Source organism: Heptranchias perlo, chromosome 5, assembly GCF_035084215.1.
Source record: "Heptranchias perlo isolate sHepPer1 chromosome 5, sHepPer1.hap1, whole genome shotgun sequence".
In the NCBI taxonomy this organism is placed as follows: domain Eukaryota; kingdom Metazoa; phylum Chordata; class Chondrichthyes; order Hexanchiformes; family Hexanchidae; genus Heptranchias; species Heptranchias perlo.
Window position 1 is genome coordinate 2245872 of NC_090329.1, and position 12122 is coordinate 2257993.

Here is a 12122-nt window from a genome sequence, read left to right on the forward strand (position 1 = left end):
GAAGAAGAAAGATCTAGCTGACTGAAATAAGTTCATTAGATGAAAACCAACAAAAATTGACAAGAACCACGAAAAGTTCTTGTATTTTAAGATAAAATCTTACGCTATTAAAGAAAAAACTTCTTGCTCGCTGAAATCTGTTTATTTGCTGAAAACCAACAAAACCACGAAAAGTTCTTGTATTTGAAGATAAAATCTTTTTGCTTTGAAGAAGAAAGATCGAGCTGACTGAAATAAGTTCATGAGATGAAAACCAACAAAAATTGACAAGAACCACGAAAAGTTCTTGTATTTTAAGATAAAATCTTACGCTATTAAGGAAAAAACACCCAGCTCGCTGAAATCTGTTCATTTGCTGAAACCCAACAAAACCACGAAAAGTTGTTGTATTTGAAGATAAAATCTTTTTGCTTTGAAGAAGAAAGATCTGGCTGACTGAAATAAGTTCATTAGATGAAAACCAACAAAAATTGACAAGAACCACGAAAAGTTCTTGTATTTTAAGATAAAATCTTACGCTATTAAAGAAAAAACTTCTTGCTCGCTGAAATCTGTTTATTTGCTGAAAACCATCAAAACCACGAAAAGTTCTTGTATTGGAAGATAAAATCTTTTTGCTTTGAAGAAGAAAGATCTAGCTGACTGAAATAAGTTCATTAGATGAAAACCAACAAAAATTGACAAGAACCACGAAAAGTTCTTGTATTTTAAGATAAAATCTTACGCTATTAAAGAAAAAACTTCTTGCTCGCTGAAATCTGTTTATTTGCTGAAAACCAACAAAACCACGAAAAGTTCTTGTATTTGAAGATAAAATCTTTTTGCTTTGAAGAAGAAAGATCGAGCTGACTGAAATAGGTTCATGAGATGAAAACCAACAAAAATTGACAAGAACCACGAAAAGTTCTTGTATTTTAAGACAAAATCTTACGCGATTAAGGAAAAAACTTCCAGCTCGCTGAAATCTGTTCATTTGCTGAAAACCATCAAAACCACGAAAAGTTCTTGTATTTGAAGATAAAATCTTTTTGCTTTGAAGAAGAAAGATCTGGCTGACTGAAATAAGTTCATTAGATGAAAACCAACAAAAATTGACAAGAACCACGAAAAGTTCTTGTATTTTAAGATAAAATCTTACGCTATCAAAGAAAAAACTCCCAGCTCGCTGAAATATGTTCATTTGCTGAAAACCAACAAAACCACGAAAAGTTCTTGTATTTGAAGATAAAATCTTTTTGCTTTGAAGAAGAAAGATCTAGCTGACTGAAATACGTTCATTAGATGAAAACCAACAAAAATTGACAAGAACCACGAAAAGTTCTTGTATTTTAAGATAAAATCTTACTCTATTAAGGAAAAAACTTCCAGCTCGCTGAAATATGTTCATTTGCTGAAAAGCATCAAAACCACGAAAAGTTCTTGTATTTGAAGATAAAATCTTTTTGCTTTGAAGAAGAAAGATCTAGCTGACTGAAATAAGTTCATGAGATGAAAACGAACAAAAATTGACATGAACCACGAAAAGTTCTTGTATTTTAAGATAAAATCTTACGCTATTAAAGAAAAAACTTCTTGCTCGCTGAAATATGTTCATTTGCTGAAAACCAACAAAACCACGAAAAGTTCTTGTATTTGAAGATAAAATCTTTTTGCTTTGAAGAAGAAAGATCGAGCTGACTGAAATAAGTTCATGAGATGAAAATCAACAAAAATTGACAAGAACCACGAAAAGTTCTTGTATTTTAAGATAAAATCTTACGCTATCAAAGAAAAAACTCCCAGCTCGCTGAAATATGTTCATTTGCTGAAAACCAACAAAACCACGAAAAGTTCTTGTATTTGAAGATAAAATCTTTTTGCTTTGAAGAAGAAAGATCTAGCTGACTGAAATAAGTTCATTAGATGAAAACCAACAAAAATTGACAAGAACCACGAAAAGTTCTTGTATTTTAAGATAAAATCTTACTCTATTAAGGAAAAAACTTCCAGCTCGCTGAAATATGTTCATTTGCTGAAAACCAACAAAACCACGAAAAGTTCTTGTATTTGATGATAAAATCTTTTTGCTTTGAAGAAGAAAGATCTAGCTGACTGAAATAAGTTCATTGGATGAAAACCAACAAAAATTGACAAGAACCACGAAAAGTTCTTGTATTTTAAGATAAAATCTTACTCGATTAAGGAAAAAACTTCCAGCTCGCTGAAATATGTTCATTTGCTGAAAACCATCAAAACCACGAAAAGTTCTTGTATTGGAAGATAAAATCTTTTTGCTTTGAAGAAGAAAGATCTAGCTGACTGAAATAAGTTCATTAGATGAAAACCAACAAAAATTGACAAGAACCACGAAAAGTTCTTGTATTTTAAGATAAAATCTTACGCTATTAAAGAAAAAACTTCTTGCTCGCTGAAATCTGTTTATTTGCTGAAAACCAACAAAACCACGAAAAGTTCTTGTATTTGAAGATAAAATCTTTTTGCTTTGAAGAAGAAAGATCGAGCTGACTGAAATAAGTTCATGAGATGAAAACCAACAAAAATTGACAAGAACCACGAAAAGTTCTTGTATTTTAAGACAAAATCTTACGCGATTAAGGAAAAAACTTCCAGCTCGCTGAAATCTGTTCATTTGCTCAAAACCATCAAAACCACGAAAAGTTCTTGTATTTGAAGATAAAATCTTTTTGCTTTGAAGAAGAAAGATCTGGCTGACTGAAATAAGTTCATGAGATGAAAACCAACAAAAATTGACAAGAACCACGAAAAGTTCTTGTATTTTAAGATAAAATCTTACGCTATCAAAGAAAAAACTCCCAGCTCGCTGAAATATGTTCATTTGCTGAAAACCAACAAAACCACGAAAAGTTCTTGTATTTGAAGATAAAATCTTTTTGCTTTGAAGAAGAAAGATCTAGCTGACTGAAATAAGTTCATTAGATGAAAACCAACAAAAATTGACAAGAACCACGAAAAGTTCTTGTATTTTAAGATAAAATCTTACTCTAATAAGGAAAAAACTTCCAGCTCGCTGAAATATGTTCATTTGCTGAAAAGCATCAAAACCACGAAAAGTTCTTGTATTTGAAGATAAAATCTTTTTGCTTTGAAGAAGAAAGATCTAGCTGACTGAAATAAGTTCATGAGATGAAAACGAACAAAAATTGACATGAACCACGAAAAGTTCTTGTATTTTAAGATAAAATCTTACGCTATTAAAGAAAAAACTTCTTGCTCGCTGAAATATGTTCATTTGCTGAAAACCAACAAAACCACGAAAAGTTCTTGTATTTGAAGATAAAATCTTTTTGCTTTGAAGAAGAAAGATCGAGCTGACTGAAATAAGTTCATGAGATGAAAATCAACAAAAATTGACAAGAACCACGAAAAGTTCTTGTATTTTAAGATAAAATCTTACGCTATCAAAGAAAAAACTCCCAGCTCGCTGAAATATGTTCATTTGCTGAAAACCAACAAAACCACGAAAAGTTCTTGTATTTGAAGATAAAATCTTTTTGCTTTGAAGAAGAAAGATCTAGCTGACTGAAATAAGTTCATTAGATGAAAACCAACAAAAATTGACAAGAACCACGAAAAGTTCTTGTATTTTAAGATAAAATCTTACTCTATTAAGGAAAAAACTTCCAGCTCGCTGAAATATGTTCATTTGCTGAAAACCAACAAAACCACGAAAAGTTCTTGTATTTGATGATAAAATCTTTTTGCTTTGAAGAAGAAAGATCCAGCTGACTGAAATAAGTTCATTGGATGAAAACCAACAAAAATTGACAAGAACCACGAAAAGTTCTTGTATTTTAAGATAAAATCTTACTCTATTAAGGAAAAAACTTCCAGCTCGCTGAAATATGTTCATTTGCTGAAAACCATCAAAACCACGAAAAGTTCTTGTATTTGAAGATAAAATCTTTTTGCTTTGAAGAAGAAAGATCTAGCTGACTGAAATAAGTTCATTAGATGAAAACGAACAAAAATTGACAAGAACCACGAAAAGTTCTTGTATTTTAAGATAAAATCTTACGCTATTAAAGAAAAAAATTCTTGCTCGCTGAAATCTGTTCATTTGCTGAAAACCAACAAAACCACGAAAAGTTCTTGTATTTGAAGATAAAATCTTTTTGCTTTGACGAAGAAAGATCTAGCTGACTGAAATAAGTTCATTGGATGAAAACCAACAAAAATTGACAAGAACCACGAAAAGTTCTTGTATTTTAAGATAAAATCTTACTCTATTAAGGAAAAAACTTCCAGCTCGCTGAAATATGTTCTTTTGCTGAAAACCATCAAAACCACGAAAAGTTCTTGTATTTGAAGATAAAATCTTTTTGCTTTGAAGAAGAAAGATCGAGCTGACTGAAATAAGTTCATGAGATGAAAACCAACAAAAATTGACAAGAACCACGAAAAGTTCTTGTATTTTAAGATAAAATCTGACGCTATTAAGGAAAAAACTCCCAGCTCGCTGAAATCTGTTCATTTGCTGAAAACCAACAAAACCACGAAAAGTTCTTGTATTTGAAGATAAAATCTTTTTGCTTTGAAGAAGAAAGATCTGGCTGACTGAAATAAGTTCATTAGATGAAAACCAACAAAAATTGACAAGAACCACGAAAAGTTCTTGTATTTTAAGATAAAATCTTACTCTATTAAGGAAAAAACTTCCAGCTCGCTGAAATATGTTCATTTGCTGAAAACCATCAAAACCACGAAAAGTTCTTGTATTTGAAGATAAAATCTTTTTGCTTTGAAGAAGAAAGATCTAGCTGACTGAAATAACTTCATTCGATGAAAACCAACAAAAATTGACAAGAACCACGAAAAGTTCTTGTATTTTAAGATAAAATCTTACGCTATTAAAGAAAAAACTTCTTGCTCGCTGAAATATGTTCATTTGCTGAAAACCAACAAAACCACGAAAAGTTCTTGTATTTGAAGATGAAATCTTTTTGCTTTGAAGAAGAAAGATCTAGCTGACTGAAATAAGTTCATTCGATGAAAACCAACAAAAATTGACAAGAACCACGAAAAGTTCTTGTATTTTAAGATAAAATCTTACGCTATTAAGGAAAAAACTCCCAGCTCGCTGAAATCTGTTCATTTGCTGAAAACCAACAAAACCACGAAAAGTTCTTGTATTTGAAGATAAAATCTTTTCACTTCGAAGAAGAAAGATCTAGCTGACTGAAATAAGTTCATTCGATGAAAACCAACAAAAATTGACAAGAACCACGAAAGGTTCTTGTATTTTAAGATAAAATCATACGCTATTAAAGAAAAAACTCCCAGCTCACTGAAATATGTTCATTTGCTGAAAACCAACAAAACCACGAAAAGTTCTTCTATTTGAAGATAAAATCTTTTTGCTTTGAAGAATAAAGATCCAGCTGACTGAAATAAGTTCATTAGATGAAAACCAACAAAAATTGACAAGAACCACGAAAAGTTCTTGTATTTTAAGATAAAATCTTACTCTATTAAGGAAAAAACTTCCAGCTCACTGAAATATGTTCATTTGCTGAAAACCATCAAAACCACGAAAAGTTTTTGTATTTGAAGATAAAATATTTTTGCTTTGAAGAAGAAAGATCTAGCTGACTGAAATAACTTCATTCGATGAAAACGAAGAAAAATTGACAAGAACAACGAAAAGTTCTTGTATTTTAAGATAAAATCTTACGCTATTAAAGAAAAAACTTCTTGCTCGCTGAAATATGTTCATTTGCTGAAAACCAACAAAACCATGAAAAGTTCTTGTATTTGAAGATAAAATCTTTTTGCTTTGAAGAAGAAAGATCGAGCTGACTGAAATAAGTTCATGAGATGAAAACCAACAAAAATTGACAAGAACCACGAAAAGTTCTTGTATTTTAAGATAAAATCTTACTCTATTAAGGAAAAAACTTCCAGCTCGCTGAAATATGTTCATTTGCTGAAAACCATCAAAACCACGAAAAGTTCTTGTATTTGAAGATAAAATCTTTTTGCTTTGAAGAAGAAAGATCTGGCTGACTGAAATAAGTTCATGAGATGAAAACCAACAAAAATTGACAAGAACCACGAAAAGTTCTTGTATTTTAAGATAAAATCTTACGCTATCAAAGAAAAAACTCCCAGCTCGCTGAAATCTGTTCATTTGCTGAAAACCAACAAAACCACGAAAAGTTCTTGTATTTGAAGATAAAATCTTTTTGCTTTGAAGAAGAAAGATCTGGCTGACTGAAATAAGTTCATTAGATGAAAACCAACAAAAATTGACATGAACCACGAAAAGTTCTTGTATTTTAAGATAAAATCTTATGCGATTAAGGAAAAAACTTCCAGCTCGCTGAAATATGTTCATTTGCTGAAAACCATCAAAACCACGAAAAGTTCTTGTATTTGAAGATAAAATCTTTTTGCTTTGAAGAAGAAAGATCTAGCTGACTGAAATAACTTCATTCGATGAAAACCAACAAAAATTGACAAGAACCACGAAAAGTTCTTGTATTTTAAGATAAAATCTTACGCTATTAAAGAAAAAACTTCTTGCTCGCTGAAATATGTTCATTTGCTGAAAACCAACAAAACCACGAAAAGTTCTTGTATTTGAAGATGAAATCTTTTTGCTTTGAAGAAGAAAGATCTAGCTGACTGAAATAAGTTCATTCGATGAAAACCAACAAAAATTGACAAGAACCACGAAAAGTTATTGTATTTTAAGATAAAATCTTACGCTATTAAGGAAAAAACTCCCAGCTCGCTGAAATCTGTTCATTTGCTGAAAACCAACAAAACCACGAAAAGTTCTTGTATTTGAAGATAAAATCTTTTCACTTCGAAGAAGAAAGATCTAGCTGACTGAAATAAGTTCATTCGATGAAAACCAACAAAAATTGACAAGAACCACGAAAAGTTCTTGTATTTTAAGATAAAATCTTACTCTATTAAGGAAAAAACTTCCAGCTCACTGAAATATGTTCATTTGCTGAAAACCATCAAAACCACGAAAAGTTTTTGTATTTGAAGATAAAATCTTTTTGCTTTGAAGAAGAAAGATCTAGCTGACTGAAATAACTTCATTCGATGAAAACGAAGAAAAATTGACAAGAACAACGAAAAGTTCTTGTATTTTAAGATAAAATCTTACGCTATTAAAGAAAAAACTTCTTGCTCGCTGAAATATGTTCATTTGCTGAAAACCAACAAAACCATGAAAAGTTCTTGTATTTGAAGATAAAATCTTTTTGCTTTGAAGAAGAAAGATCGAGCTGACTGAAATAAGTTCATGAGATGAAAACCAACAAAAATTGACAAGAACCACGAAAAGTTCTTGTATTTTAAGATAAAATCTTACTCTATTAAGGAAAAAACTTCCAGCTCACTGAAATATGTTCATTTGCTGAAAACCATCAAAACCACGAAAAGTTTTTGTATTTGAAGATAAAATCTTTTTGCTTTGAAGAAGAAAGATCTAGCTGACTGAAATAACTTCATTCGATGAAAACGAAGAAAAATTGACAAGAACAACGAAAAGTTCTTGTATTTTAAGATAAAATCTTACGCTATTAAAGAAAAAACTTCTTGCTCGCTGAAATATGTTCATTTGCTGAAAACCAACAAAACCATGAAAAGTTCTTGTATTTGAAGATAAAATCTTTTTGCTTTGAAGAAGAAAGATCGAGCTGACTGAAATAAGTTCATGAGATGAAAACCAACAAAAATTGACAAGAACCACGAAAAGTTCTTGTATTTTAAGATAAAATCTTACTCTATTAAGGAAAAAACTTCCAGCTCGCTGAAATATGTTCATTTGCTGAAAACCATCAAAACCACGAAAAGTTCTTGTATTTGAAGATAAAATCTTTTTGCTTTGAAGAAGAAAGATCTGGCTGACTGAAATAAGTTCATGAGATGAAAACCAACAAAAATTGACAAGAACCACGAAAAGTTCTTGTATTTTAAGATAAAATCTTACGCTATCAAAGAAAAAACTCCCAGCTCGCTGAAATATGTTCATTTGCTGAAAACCAACAAAACCACGAAAAGTTATTGTATTTGAAGATAGAATCTTTTTGCTTTGAAGAAGAAAGATCTAGCTGACTGAAATAAGTTCATTAGATGAAAACCAACAAAAATTGACAAGAAGCACGAAAATTTCTTGTATTTTAAGATAAAATCTTACTCTATTAAGGAAAAAACTTCCAGCTCGCTGAAATATGTTCATTTGCTGAAAACCATCAAAACCACGAAAAGTTCTTGTATTTGAAGATAAAATCTTTTTGCTTTGAAGAAGAAAGATCTAGCTGACTGAAATAAGTTCATTAGATGAAAACCAACAAAAATTGACAAGAACCACGAAAAGTTCTTGTATTTTAAGATAAAATCTTACTCTATTAAGGAAAAAACTTCCAGCTCGCTGAATATGTTCATTTGCTGAAAACCATCAAAACCACGAAAAGTTCTTGTATTTGAAGATAAAATCTTTTTGCTTTGAAGAAGAAAGATCTAGCTGACTGAAATATGTTCATTAGATGAAAACGAACAAAAATTGACAAGAACCACGATAAGTTCTTGTATTTTAAGATAAAATCTTACGCTATTAAAGAAAAAACTTCTTGCTCGCTGAAATCTGTTCATTTGCTGAAAACTTACAAAACCACGAAAAGTTCTTGTATTTGAAGATAAAATCTTTTTGCTTTGAAGAAGAAAGATCTAGCTGACTGAAATAAGTTCATTAGATGTAAACCAACAAAAATTGACAAGAACCACGAAAAGTTCTTGTATTTTAAGATAAAATCTTACTCTATTAAGGAAAAAACTTCCAGCTCGCTGAAATATGTTCATTTGCTGAAAACCATCAAAACCACGAAAAGTTCTTGTATTTGAAGATAAAATCTTTTTGCTTTGAAGAAGAAAGATCTAGCTGACTGAAATAAGTTCATTTGATGAAAACCAACAAAAATTGACAAGAACCACGAAAAGTTCTTGTATTTTAAGATAAAATCTTACTCTATTAAGGAAAAAACTTCCAGCTCGCTGAAATATGTTCATTTGCTGAAAACCATCAAAACCATGAAAAGTTCTTGTATTTGAAGATAAAATCTTTTTGCTTTGAAGAAGAAAGATCTAGCTGAATGAAATAACTTCATTCGATGAAAACGAACAAAAATTGACAAGAACCACGAAAAGTTCTTGTATTTTAAGATAAAATCTTACGCTATTAAAGAAAAAACTTCTTGCTCGCTGAAATCTGTTCATTTGCTGAAAACCTACAAAACCACGAAAAGTTCTTGTATTTGAAGATAAAATCTTTTTGCTTTGAAGAAGAAAGATCTGGCTGACTGAAATAAGTTCATTAGATGAAAACCAACAAAAATTGACAAGAATCACGAAAAGTTCTTGTATTTTTAGATAAAATCTTACGCTATTAAAGAAAAAACTCCCAGCTCGCTGAAATCTGTTCATTTGCTGAAAACCAACAAAACCACAAAAAGTTCTTGTATTTGAAGATAAAATCTTTTTGCTTTGAAGAAGAAAGATCTAGCTGACTGAAATAAGTTCATGAGATGAAAACCAACAAAAATTGACAAGAACCACGAAAAGTTCTTGTATTTTAAGATAAAATCTTACGCGATTCAGGAAAAAACTTCCAGCTCGCTGAAATATGTTCATTTGCTGAAAACCATCAAAACCACGAAAAGTTCTTGTATTTGAAGATAAAATCTTTTTGCTTTGAAGAAGAAAGATCTAGCTGACTGAAATAACTTCATTCGATGAAAACGAAGAAAAATTGATAACAACCACGAAAAGTTCTTGTATTTTAAGATAAAATCTTACGCTATTAAAGAAAAAACTTCTTGCTCGCTGAAATATGTTCATTTGCTGAAAACCAACAAAACCACAAAAAGTTCTTGTGTTTGAAGATAAAACCTTTTTGCTTTGAAGAAGAAAGATCTAGCTGACTGAAATAAGTTCATCAGATGAAAACCAACAAAAATTGACAAGAACCACGAAAAGTTCTTGTATTTTAAGATAAAATCTTACGCTATTGAGGAAAAAACTCCCAGCTCGCTGAAATCTGTTCATTTGCTGAAAACCAACAAAACCACGAAAAGTTCTTGTATTTGAAGATAAAATCTTTTCGCTTTGAAGAAGAAAGATCTAGCTGACTGAAATAAGTTCATTCGATGAAAACCAACAAAAATTGACAAGAACCACGAAAGGTTCTTGTATTTTAAGATAAAATCATACGCTATTAAAGAAAAAACTCCCAGCTCACTGAAATATGTTCATTTGCTGCAAACCAACAAAACCACGAAAAGTTCTTGTGTTTGAAGATAAAATCTTTTTGCTTTGAAGAAGAAAGATCTAGCTGACTGAAATAAGTTCATTAGATGAAAACCAACAAAAATTGACAAGAACCACGAAAAGTTCTTGTATTTTAAGATAAAATCTTACACTATGAAGGAAAAAACTTCCAGCTCGCTGAAATATGTTCATTTGCTGAAAACCATCAAAACCACGAAACGTTCTTGTATTTAAAGATAAAATCTTTTTGCTTTGAAGAAGAAAGATCTAGCTGACTGAAATAACTTCATTCGATGAAAACGAAGAAAAATTGACAAGAACCACGAAAAGTTCTTGTATTTTAAGATAAAATCTTACGCTATTAATGAAAAAACTTCTTGCTCACTGAAATGTGTTCATTTGCTGAAAACCAACAAAACCACGAAAAGTTCTTGTATTTGAAGATAAAATCTTTTTGCTTTGAAGAAGAAAGATCTAGCTGACTGAAATAAGTTCATGAGATGAAAACCAACAAAAATTGACAAGAACCACGAAAAGTTCTTGTATTTTAAGATAAAATCTTACGCGATTAAGGAAAAAACTCCCAGCTCGCTGAAATATGTTCATTTGCTGAAAACCATCAAAACCACGAAAAGTTCTTGTATTTGAAGATAAAATCTTTTTGCTTTGAAGAAGAAAGATCTAGCTGACTGAAATAAGTTCATTAGATGAAAACCAACAAAAATTGACAAGAACCACGAAAAGTTCTTGTATTTTAAGATAAAATCTTACGCTATTAAGGAAAAAACTCCCAGCTCGCTGAAATCTGTTCATTTGCTGAAAACCAACAAAACCACGAAAAGTTCTTGTATTTGAAGATAAAATCTTTTCGCTTTGAAGAAGAAAGATCTAGCTGACTGAAATAAGTTCATTCGATGAAAACCAACAAAAATTGACAAGAACCACGAAAGGTTCTTGTATTTTAAGATAAAATCATACGCTATTAAAGAAAAAACTCCCAGCTCACTGAAATATGTTCATTTGCTGAAAACCAACAAAACCACGAAAAGTTCTTCTATTTGAAGATAAAATCTTTTTGCTTTGAAGAAGAAAGATCTAGCTGACTGAAATAAGTTCATTGGATGAAAACCAACAAAAATTGACAAGAACCACGAAAAGTTCTTGTATTTTAAGATAAAATCTTACTCTATTAAGGAAAAAACTTCCAGCTCACTGAAATATGTTCATTTGCTGAAAACCATCAAAACCACGAAAAGTTTTTGTATTTGAAGATAAAATCTTTTTGCTTTGAAGAAGAAAGATCTAGCTGACTGAAATAACTTCATTCGATGAAAACGAAGAAAAATTGACAAGAACAACGAAAAGTTCTTGTATTTTAAGATAAAATCTTACGCTATTAAAGAAAAAACTTCTTGCTCGCTGAAATCTGTTCATTTGCTGAAAACCAACAAAACCACGAAAAGTTCTTGTATTTGAAGATAAAATCTTTTTGCTTTGAAGAAGAAAGATCGAGCTGACTGAAATAAGTTCATGAGATGAAAACCAACAAAAATTGACAAGAACCACGAAAAGTTCTTGTATTTTAAGATAAAATCTTATGCGATTAAGGAAAAAACTTCCAGCTCGCTGAAATATGTTCATTTGCTGAAAACCATCAAAACCACGAAAAGTTCTTGTATTTGAAGATAAAATCTTTTTGCTTTGAAGAAGAAAGATCTGGCTGACTGAAATAAGTTCATGAGATGAAAACCAACAAAAATTGACAAGAACCACGAAAAGTTCTTGTATTTTAAGATAAAATCTTACGCTATCAAAGAAAA